Genomic DNA, 11484 nt, shown 5'->3' on the forward strand with positions numbered 1-11484 from the left:
ACATTTAAAGAGAGTATGAGTATGAGTATGAGTATGACCTGAAAACAGTTGTGCTGTTCAATATTTTTTTGGAAACTGATCCATTTTTTTCAGGATTCTTTGATAGAAACTTGAAAAGATCAGGATTTCCTGTGCAACATTAAAAACATCTTTACTGTCACTTTTGATCAGTTTCATGCAACCTATAATGCAAGAGAACATTGTATGATTGACATTTTGAAATTTTTCATATTCGTGTTTAGTCTTATTCAAGCGTGCATGGGAGATAAACCGTGAATTTCATGTTACTGAGCTGACAAATCTGTAAGAGGAACCTGTCATAAATCAAGGTGGCTGTGACAGTGAGAGGCAGGTGAAATTGTTTCTTTTTTTTCACCCAAAGGGTAAACTGGAGTTGCTGCAAAATTGCTGACAGGTATGCAGCGTGCTGTAACAGCTTCCAGGGTGTAATGCTGGGTCAGCCTATGTTTTAACTGTTACTTAATCAGTTTAGTTGTATCTTAGTTACAGGAATCTTTTTTTTTTTTTTACCCCTTTAAAATAAACAGTAAAGACATGAAAAGTTTTTGTCCAGACCCTAATACAGCATCCAGGAGATTTCATGCTTTTATATCTTTGGACATATAGTCAACTGAGATGGAAAATCAGCCTCATTTTAATCATTGTTTCATTATAAGAATATTCCAGAAAACTGTCATTCTGAGATCACTGATGAAAGCTGTTGAGATGTATACATTTATAAACACATAATCAGAGATGCAGTGTGATCCCATTTAAAGATAACACCCAGAATAATAAGAAAAGAACAGATATCTGTCTTAAAATGGTCTTCAGCTGTGCTTTCTCATGCTTTCTAATAACAAGATGCAAATGATTAGAAGATGATCTGCAGTTTGGCATGGATTACGCTGAAACTTTGCCAGAGGAAAAACAAAGGCTTTATGAGTGTCCAAGCATGTGCTCAATGATACAGAAGACTCCAGAAATACAGAAAATAGCCTGGCAGAAATAAAATACCATAGGAAATGTGGCAAAATACAGAATTTCAATTAATCTGCTGGATGTGTAGTCAAATATGCTTTATTATTTACATGTAAGTCATCACAACTATTAGAGTATGTTTTAACAACATAAAAGAGTCAGAGGTACAAATCTGAAAGGAGCATATTACCAATGATCTTTTAGATAAATGTGCTTTAATATCGGTATGATTAGTACATGGTTCTGTTAAATGCTTGGTTATGGATATGGTAAATTCAAGAGGATAGTATAACAGAATGCTGACTGAGCTCCTGTCTAAGCTCTGTAATATTGTTTCAATCATCATCTTCAATTACAAACAAATATATAGTCTAATACTGATAGTAACTTTCCTAACAGTAGAATAGCAAAGCTCTAGTTTTAGATCATTCCACTCCTGATTAGACAGAGTTAACCCATTTAATCCTTATTTTATTACACCTTGAATAGACCTATGAAATGAATGGCATACAAAATAAATAATATAATAATAATACAAAAAGTAAAAAAATAAATAAAATAAAAAATGCTCACAATTGTAGACTGAAAAATATAAACACATTTATATTCTACATTTTAACATTAAACATGTTAATGTATTTTTATCAGGTAGTTTCGGAAAAGGAAGAGTAAGAATTAATTAACAAATATTACTTTGTGTTTGATTACTGTAACAATACATTGATTGGATTCTAATCAGTTAATTATTAGAAAGGGGTTCTTGGTTTCCCACCAGGCACATATGTAACCACTGACATGTCTCCATGTATGAAAGGAGCAATTTAAATCCTACATTAATAACATGCTTTTCTGAATCTATAATTATCAAACATGGAATTTAACCAGAGGTCATGTGACAGTTTACACCAGCCATTTAAAAATGTTCACATGAAACCAAGACAGCCTGCAAAGTCATTTACTGTGTGCAAAACACCTCAACTACTCTTTTAAACCATTCCAACACAAAAAATTATGTAATTTGAGGGATTAAATGGGTTAAAGGAGTACAGAATAACAATCAGCACCTTGGACAGCATCTTGAGAGAATCCCAAATCAAGATTTCTCTCAAGCACTGGCCCACTGTTGTGTTTCACCATCCATTGATTTCCAATTATAACGCATTCAACTCAGCTGTTCTTAAATTAAAGGACAGTCATTATTCAGATACTGTGTAAAGTCCACCATACGATGATTTCAGGAAAGTCCAGTCTCATCTCATCATCAGATTATAGATGCCTGCTCATCTTACATATTTACAAAAGTCATAGTTTTCATTGGTCCAGTTATGAGGAGCCCGTGACTCCGTCGCGAGGTTTAGCGTCAGTGTCTGTCGGTGGACGTTGCGGTGGAGCGGGGCGAGCGATCACGCAGCGGCTCAGCGCGGGATTCACTTTGACGGGGACAGAGGAGCCACAGTTATCCCGCTCATATTCCTCCTGTGCCCTCAGCATCTTCCTCTTCTTCATCTTGCTTTTGTGAAAGTGATAGGTGGTCAATGACAGTAAAATAATCCCTATAATGACCATCCCCAGCACGAGAAGCGCCACAGTGGATGAGAAGGGCTGGAGCACGTGCTGAACTTTCTCCGCGCGCGTCCCGTTAGTCTCGGTCGCTCCGTTAAAAGCGCCCCACGTAATCTCAGACGTCTTCATTGTTCACAATCTGGGAATTCAGCTTTACAATTCCAAGAGAACTGACTAGAAATATCCGTTAGTCGTTGGATTTATTTCAGCCAGTTAGCCATCATGACAGCCCTGAAAATGATTCAGAAAGGAGAAGAATGAGGATGTTTCGAAACTTGAAACATTTCATTTTATTGAGATAACAGACAACAAAAACTGCTTTTGGAAAATAAGGTATGCTAATTAAATATTCTATCCGTACCTGATATAACAGTCCAGTCCCGTTCACTGAATTGGTGTTGGAAAAAAGGTGTTGGTTGGAAAGATGACTGCCCACAGACCTCTGACGTATCCTGTATTCATTACGTATTCTGCGAGCCTTCGCCGCAACTAGGCTACGTTGTGAAAGCCTTGGGAAGGATGTTAATGTTTTATCGTAAGTGCGTAATACGACAGATGTCGATTTTTGAACTAATAAATATTTTCACGTTTTAAAATTTTATGACGTTGTAAGAACGTTCCCTTGCGACGTTTAAAGAAGATTCTTACCATGTATAGGTTATAGTACTAGTAGCCTGTCGTTGTTTGTGTCACGCACGTTTCACAGTAAAGTGCTTACCAGTAAACCAGCAGAGAAAAAGTACAAATCAAATATAAAACTTTACTGTTTGTCATGAGGTAAAAGTGCATCGAAAGCCGTTCTGTCACACTCCCTGTGCGCGCGCCTGACTGAAAGTCTCTTTCATTCACGTTTAAGAATAACCACAGGTAACTTAAGCGTGCGAATACTCTGGCAGTCTGGTAAAATGACTTAAATTTTCCCTTTAAATGTGTATGATAGTTGTCTTATTTAGACTTCACGTAAAACATAGCCCAAGAGAGCGTTCTCATTAATCTCGAGGTCCAGTTCGTGCTCCCCGATCATTTTTCGCCATTTATTTTTAATGACGCATGAGCTTCGGACTGCTCACTCGGCCAAGTAAACCTCATGAGAAGGAACATTTGGAGCACCAAAGGCTAGTGAATCAATGAAGTGCTCCAGTAAACACTTCACTGAAAGGGATCGCGTGGACATGCATGTGAATGAGAAAACAACCAACAATAACAAATCCCGAGAAAGAGAAGCTAGAGAGAAGGTGCTGTCCAGTGCTGAAAATATGCTGTAGCTGTAAATTACATGCATGCATAAATCGGGATGCATTTTCCCTTTGAACAGGTAATTTGAATGTAAATTTCTCTAGGGTTTAAAACGTATCAGACAAAGAATATCCAAGAAATTTCATTATGATATACTGTCACTGAGCTGACAGTTTAGATTCCATTGCTAGCTACCAACCACAGTCTTGACTCTGCTAGAAAAAATAATTTTCTACATAGACAAAAAAGCATTACATCACTTGCTCACCAGTGGATCATCTGCAGTGAATGGGTGCCGTCAGAATGACAGTCCAAACAGCTGATTAAAAAGATCATATAATAATCCACAAGAAATCATCACAACTCTAGTTAGTCAATTAACATAAAAAGACATTAATATGTGCATTTGTAAAAAACAAATCCACCAAGTCACAGTCAAGGTAACTTTAACTTGACCATTTCTCCTGGCCAAAATATGATTCCATAATCTTTAATGAAGCTTTGTAAAATTAAAAAGTACATTGGGTGTTGTTCACTCCCATTAAACCCACCGATATATTAGTTTAGAACTGCTCTTACTTGTAAATGGTGCTAGATCTGTACATATGTCACTCCTGATTCAAACAAGCCTACTTCTTCACTGCAGAAAGCAATTTTATAAATAGAGATATGCTGATGTTCATTTAATGGAATCTAATCTGTACCTCAGGCTCTTCACTGTTCGCACTGAGTTTCTTCTTTGACACAGGAAGAAACTCTGAAATGTCATTCTTATAATCTATTACCTCAAGCAGGGTTAAGATGCCGACCCTTAACCCCAAAATGGTCCAGTTATTGTCAGACATTTCTTCTCTTGTGGTCCTAAAGTCTAGTGACAGCTGTCCCCAATCTTTTCACAGGCCAGACAGATCTGGAAACATCTTGAAACTAGAGCTAAATTGCTTAAATATCCTTATAATCTTCCCCTGGACCAAGAGCCAATAAGCAAGTCAACCACTTGGCTGACCTCCCAATACTCTATAATTAGATATGAACCCATTCACCCCAGCCACAATATACTGTACATAAACAAGTAAAAATGGGCAATTCAGTTCACACATTCCTTATAATTTACAACAGTACTGTCACCATCGGGAAATAGAAAGCTACGATCCAGGGAGTAGGAGAGATAAACAGCGCCTTGGCCATCTCATTACCTCTAGGTTGCAGATCATACTTTTCAGTGTTCTACAGTATTACAGTCTACAGTATATGGAGAGCTGCTCTCTTACACCAGATCAGATAGACCAGATGTAATAAATCTAAGCTTTTCTGTCGCTAATGACAACATGGCACATCTCATGCTCACCCAAAAGGCACTGCAGTTGAACCATTCTTTATGACAGACGAGCCATGGTAACATCAAGCTAGAGGCATTAACTAGCATGGAATCTTCTCAACTGCATTGTAGCTTCATCTTTGAGGTGTACAGGAGATATTCATAAAATACTATCCATCTATTTTGCATCCTTTAGCCTTAAAGGAATAGTTCAATTAAGAATGAAAATTTGCTGAGATTGTACTTTCTCAGACCATCAAATATGTAAATGAGGCTGTTTCTTTGGAAATTATTCTGATAAATTTAGCAATGCATCACTTGCTCACCATTGGTTTCTCTGCAGTGAATGGGTGCTATCAGATTGAAAGTCCAAACAGCTCATAAAAACATCACAATAATCAACACAACTCCATTCCATCAATTAAGTCTTATGAAGAATTAAAAGGTTTTTAACCTTAAACAAGTCCTCTATCAATAATATTGCTTCCTCGAATGAAAACGTTTTCTCTTCTGAATAGGGAGAGAAATATGCACAGATCAAGCATCAATCCACAAAAACAGTCGAAACCCGTTCTAAACAAATATTCCTGTGGTTTTTAATGTGAGAGGACAACAGGGATTAGACTTTTTCACTTGAGGAGGTGTTATTATAGATTAAGGACTCAGTTTTTTGGCCAAAAGTGACAGTTTAAAGTTAAAATGCCTTAAAGGGTTTGTTTCTCACAGACGCAAATTTTCACTTCACAAGATGTTAATTGATGGACTGGAGTCGTGTGGATTATTGTGTTGTTTTTATTAGCTATTTGAAATTTCATTCTGATGGCACCCATTCACTGCAGAGGATATATCAGTGAGCAAGTGATATTCTTTTTTTTTTCATGGAACATACAAGAAGATATTTATAGCGAACTGTCCAAGCTTTTTTTTTTTTCCATTGAACTTGAATTGTTATCATGGCTTTTTCAAAGCAACATTTTTGTCTTTTTGCTGGTTTCAATCCACCCTTATAGCACTGAGGAATGCTGCTAAACTTCCAAAGAAGAAAGGCACAGAAGTTCAGAATGACACAAGAATGTAAATGATGAGTATTTTCAATTTTTAGGTAAGCGATTTCTTTAACAATCCTTCTTTGTTAAGAAAAATAATAGCTGCAATCTGAATTTGTATAATCATTAACATATGCATGTACATTAAGCTCTGGGTGCACAATGCTACAGAGTAATGACTGAAGGGCTACACACTCCTCAGTGCTGAAACAGTCATTAGAGGGGAGAAATAGCACCAAGGGAAATAGCTTTCCAGGCAGGATGAAGGCGCCTAATAAACTCATGCCTGTGATAGATGACTCTACACACACAAACCCAGAACACAAAGAGAATATATGCAGCCCAGTCATATACAAACACAATACATCAAGGTGCATGCCTGTCATATCCACCACAACACTACGAGTATCACCTGTCTGCAGATGTTCGGTAAAGGTGATAAGTGATAAGAATCAAAGACAAATAAACAAGTCATCTCCGAACCACACAAAGTGAGTAAAAACAAGCCCACTGTGAAAAGAACCATTCCCTATCATGCCTTCACTGTGTATTTCCAGTATACAGGACAGCACCATTAAATGTGCATTCAAGTTTCCATCAAATCAAAAGTTGAAGCCTAATGTATTTTCTAATTGAAAATAGTCTCATCAAGGCTGCTTTTATTTGATCGAAAATACAGAAACAGTAATGATGTGAAATTTTATTACAATTTTATAAAGCTGATTTTTTTTTAAGCTGATTTTTCTGCAGCCATTATTTCAGTCTTAAGTGTAACATGAACCTTAATAAATAAAGAGTTGGTGCTCAAGAAACATTTCTCATCACTGTCAAAAACATCTGGCACGCAATCCTTTATAGAAGGTCTAAAAGATGAAAACGCAAGAATGGCTTGCAGAGCTGAGAGACAGGATTATGTTGAGATCTGGTGAAGACTACAAAAAAAAAAAGTTTTGCTGCACTAAAGGTTAAAAGGAGCACAGGCTTCCACAGTCCTTAATGGAATAAGTCTGGAACATCCAGGACCTTTCCTAGAGCGGTTCTCTTGCAAATTTGAGAAATAGAGGGAGGGAAAAAAAGGCACACAAAGGACTCTCAGACTGTAAAAAAAAAAAAAAAATGTTTGTCTGATGAACCAATCAGCATTGATTCCAAGCATCATGTCTGAGAGAAACCAGGCACCGCTCAACACTTCCCAATGAAGCATGCTGGTGGCAGTATCATGCTGTGGGGGTGTGGGTACTTTTCAGGGCTAAAGGAAAGCTCACTGCAGCAAAATACAGATATATCCTTCATGAAAACCTGGTTCAGAGAGCTCAGAACCTCAGATTCGACAAAATGTTTACCTTCTGACAGGACAATGACCCTAAATAACTAATTAAATAAAAAACAGCTAATTTACTTTTACTGGCTTTGGCCACGCCTCACTATTTAGCAGACCGAAACTGGCCAGTCCTGTGATAGGCAAACGCAAAACTAAGCGCCACTTTCAGCACGTATTTACCAGGGTAAGACACATAATTTAAACCAAACTTTCCTAGCAATGACGATCACACAGTAGCCTAATGAGAAAATGAGGCAAAACACTTACAAACAGCTGTCCTTCTCTTTTGCCCGGCTGTTTCTTCTCTTACTTAATTAGTGGTTTTGGAAGCCCTTGAAAGACCGACGGGTGTAAAGACCATCGACACCTGCAATACTCCACCGAAAAAGGACACCGACGGGGCACTTGAGTACTGCTTTTTTTCCCCTTTCTTCGAGTACCTTACTTTTTGTATAGCTTGTTCTCAAATACTTATTTTGGTCACAAATCTACGGCCTGTCCTACTGACCTTTACTACTACACTCTCTATTCCAGTTGGTCTCTGGAACTGCCAGTCTGCTGTTAACAAAGCAGACTTAATTTCTTCTATTGCTAATCATTCCAGTCTCAACCTCATCTACATGCGGTGTTGCTCCGTGGAAAACTCTTCAGTTGCTCCACTGCACACCTCAGACAACTTCCTCATTAGTGCTAACCTAGCACTTACTCCTGAAGCAGCAAACACTCCAACGCAGGTCACCTTTCGATGGAACCTGCGCTTACTCTCTCCATCTCGCCTTTCTTCTGTGGTTTCATCCTCGCTTCCTGCACTCTCTCAGTTTTCAGCTCTGGACATGAACAGTGCTATGAACACTCTTTATTCCACTTCAACCTCTTGCTTGGACAACTTTTGCCCACTGTCATCTAGACCAGCACGCACCACCCCCTGGCTATCCGAGGTTCTCCATGAACATCGCTCTAAACTCAGGGCTGCAGAGAGGAAATGGCATAAATCAAGAAAACAGTATCTCCTCTCTTCCTTCTCTGCAAATGTCTTCACTGCTAAAACATCCCACTACCACAACAAAATTAACAGCTGTAGTGACGCTCGGACACTCTTCAAAACTTTCTCTTCTCTTCTTAATCTGCCTCCACCACCTCCTCCATCAACTCTTACAGCAGACAGCAGTTTTCTTCACAAATAAGACAAGAACAATCAGTAACCAATTCTCCACACCGCAGACTGAGGACAACTTCACAATGACCGATGCACACTCTTTCTCCTCCTCTCCACTCTCAGAGATGGATGTTTCCAAACTTATCATGTCCAATCATGCTTCTACTTGTCCACTTAATCCGATCCCCACTCACCTCCTTCAAGCCATCTCTCCTTCAGTCATACCTTCACTTACTCAGATTATCAACTCCTCTCTTCACTCTGGAACATTTCCCTCAGCATTAAAAGACTGCCCTGCTCACGGTTACTGAAGCCCTGCGACTGGCAAGAGCAGCTACAAAATCCTCAGTACTCATCTTACTGGACCTGTCTGCTGCTTTTGACACTGTTAATCACCAGATTCTCCTGTCCACCCTCAGAAAGATGGGCATCTCTGGAACCGCACTTCTGTGGTTGAAGTCCTAAATCTCTGATAGATCCTTCAGCATGTCTTGGAGGGGTGATGTTTCTAAGTCACAACAACTTGCTACTGGGGTTCCTCAAGGTTCAGTACTTGGACCACTTCTCTTCTCCATCTACACGACGTCATTAGGATCTGTCATTCAGAAGCATGGCTTTTCTTATTACTGCTACGCTGATGACACCCAACTCTAGTTCTCATTCCAACCAGATGACCCAACAGTAGCTGTTCTTATTTCAGCCTGTCTGAGTGACATTTCTAGATGGATGAATGACCATCCCCTTAAGCTCAACCTTACGAAGACAGAACTCCTGGTGATTCCAGCTAACCCATAGTTTCATCACAACTCCTCTATACAGCTGGGTTTTCATCAACCATAACTCCTTCCAGGATAGCTAGAAACCTAGGAGTTGCGATGGATCATCAGTTAAGCTTCACAGTCCACATTGCTACAATGACCCGGTCCTGCAGATTTGCCCTATACAAATATAGGAAGATTAGACCCTTCCTATCAGAGCAAGCCACCCAACTTCTTCTCCAAGCTCTTGTTCTCTCCAGACTGGACTATTGTAATGCTCTCCTGGTGGGCCTTCCTGCATGTACTATCAAGCCTCTGCAATTGATCCAGAATGCAGCAGCGAGGATTGTCTTCAATGAGCAAAAAAAAAAGCTCACGTTACTCCTCTCCTCATCAGGTTACACTGGCTACCAGTAGCCACTTGCATCAAATTCAAGGTACTAATGCTTGCCTACAAGAAAGCTTGCACTCTTAAAGTGAATGCTGCCTTGTGGTGCCACCCCAAAAAAGCTGGTGGAATGACCTCCCAATCTCAATTCGTACAGCGGAGTCTTTTCTCATTTTCTAGAAACATCTAAAGACTTCATCTTTTTCGCCAGCACTTAACCAACTAATATTAGCACTTTTCCTTTTCTTCTATATAAAAAAAAGAGAAAAAGCCTGTTGTATACTGTTGTTGTTCTCTTGTTGACCTGACTGCTTCTTTTGTTCTCATTTGAAAGTCACTTTGGGTAAAACCGTCTGCTAAAATGATTAAATGTAAATGTTAATACACATCTAAGATAGCTCTGTAAACTCACTGAGTGAACCAGACAAGTTCTGTGACTCAAACACATATCTCTGGATAAACCTGAAAATAGCGGTCCACCAGCGGTCCCCATTCAATCTGATAGAACTTGAGACGGTCTGCTTAGAAGAATGGCAAAAAAAGTCCAAATGCAGATGTGCAAAAGCTTCTCACTTTGTACCCAAAAAGAGTATATAATAACTGCCAAAGGTGTTTCAGGTACCGAGTTATACTTACGCATTTCAATTGTGAAATTTTGCAAGAATAAATAAATACATTTGCAAAGGTACCTAAAAATCTTTTTCTTTTTGCCTGTTTTTGCACAATTTGGTGTATGAAGGGGTATGAGTTGTTGCTAAAATTATAATTATTTTGGGTATTTGGTGCAATGCAATTTGTTTGTGGTTTAAGGTTAATATATATATATATATATATATATATATATATATTAGTGTGAGTATACATTTATTTTTTTAATCTAGATTAATCTCACTGTTTCTGCCAAAGGCATTCAGAATATGTATGCTACCCAAATAAAATAAGGACTAAAAGGAACGTTAAGTCTTTGAGAACGGGTTTCTCAAGCCAGGTGGTGCATTAGACCAGGGGCTCATCTCCTGTTTCCAAAATGCATCACAAACTGCTTGAGAAAGCTGTAAACAAATTCCACATTGCACAAGTTGCAATCAACCTGTGTGAAACAGGTGTGCATCTTGTCGAGGTTTCCATTGAGCTTCTTTAAAAAAAAAAAATTCCCTGAACCACGTTTGATGTGGTAATTTCACAGTAGGCATACACACAGGTTTAAAGAGTCATTCTCGCCCCCTACAGCTTCGGCTAGGTATACATCTGCACTAAAATATCAAGGTGAAAGTCATCATAGCTAGCGTAGTATATACCCAGCTCCCAATCCAACTTTGAGAATAGAGTAACGGCTATTTTATTTTTTTTTATCACCCGATAAGAGTCTCACGTTAACGCAGCACGTTAACGCCGATAATGGGCCACCACTAATATATATGTTCCACATATCGTACATAATTGGCACTCCTCTCTGCCCTGCCTTTGATATGCATTTTTACAAAGCACATAATTCTGAAAAGCGTGTTGAGCTTTGATTGGCCAGCTCTTCAGTGCATTGTGATTGGCCAAATACCTCAAGTGTGTTTAAAGGAAATGTTACGGCCCTAACCATATTTGGAAGCTCACAGCATCTTTATGACACGGCAGCGGTGGTGGCAACAACACTACAGCGAGAATACAAGTAATACATTCTTTCTTTGTGTATACCCCGGGCGCCACAGCATAAATGGATGGC

The 11484-nt window shown here is 38.9% G+C and overlaps 1 long non-coding RNA gene across 1 annotated transcript; it reads right to left on the reverse strand.

Annotated features, from left to right (window-relative positions):
* Positions 1–1064: 1064 nt before the first annotated feature.
* LOC113039196 (uncharacterized) lies at positions 1065–3806 on the reverse strand. The gene is made up of 2 exons (XR_003274896.1): positions 2906–3806; positions 1065–2775 (listed from the first exon to the last, which is right to left on the reverse strand). It is a non-coding gene; the product is annotated as an uncharacterized LOC113039196 (long non-coding RNA).
* Positions 3807–11484: the final 7678 nt, after the last annotated feature.

The sequence above is a fragment of the Carassius auratus genome, chromosome 21, assembly GCF_003368295.1.
Source record: "Carassius auratus strain Wakin chromosome 21, ASM336829v1, whole genome shotgun sequence".
NCBI classification, from domain to species: Eukaryota; Metazoa; Chordata; class Actinopteri; order Cypriniformes; family Cyprinidae; genus Carassius; species Carassius auratus.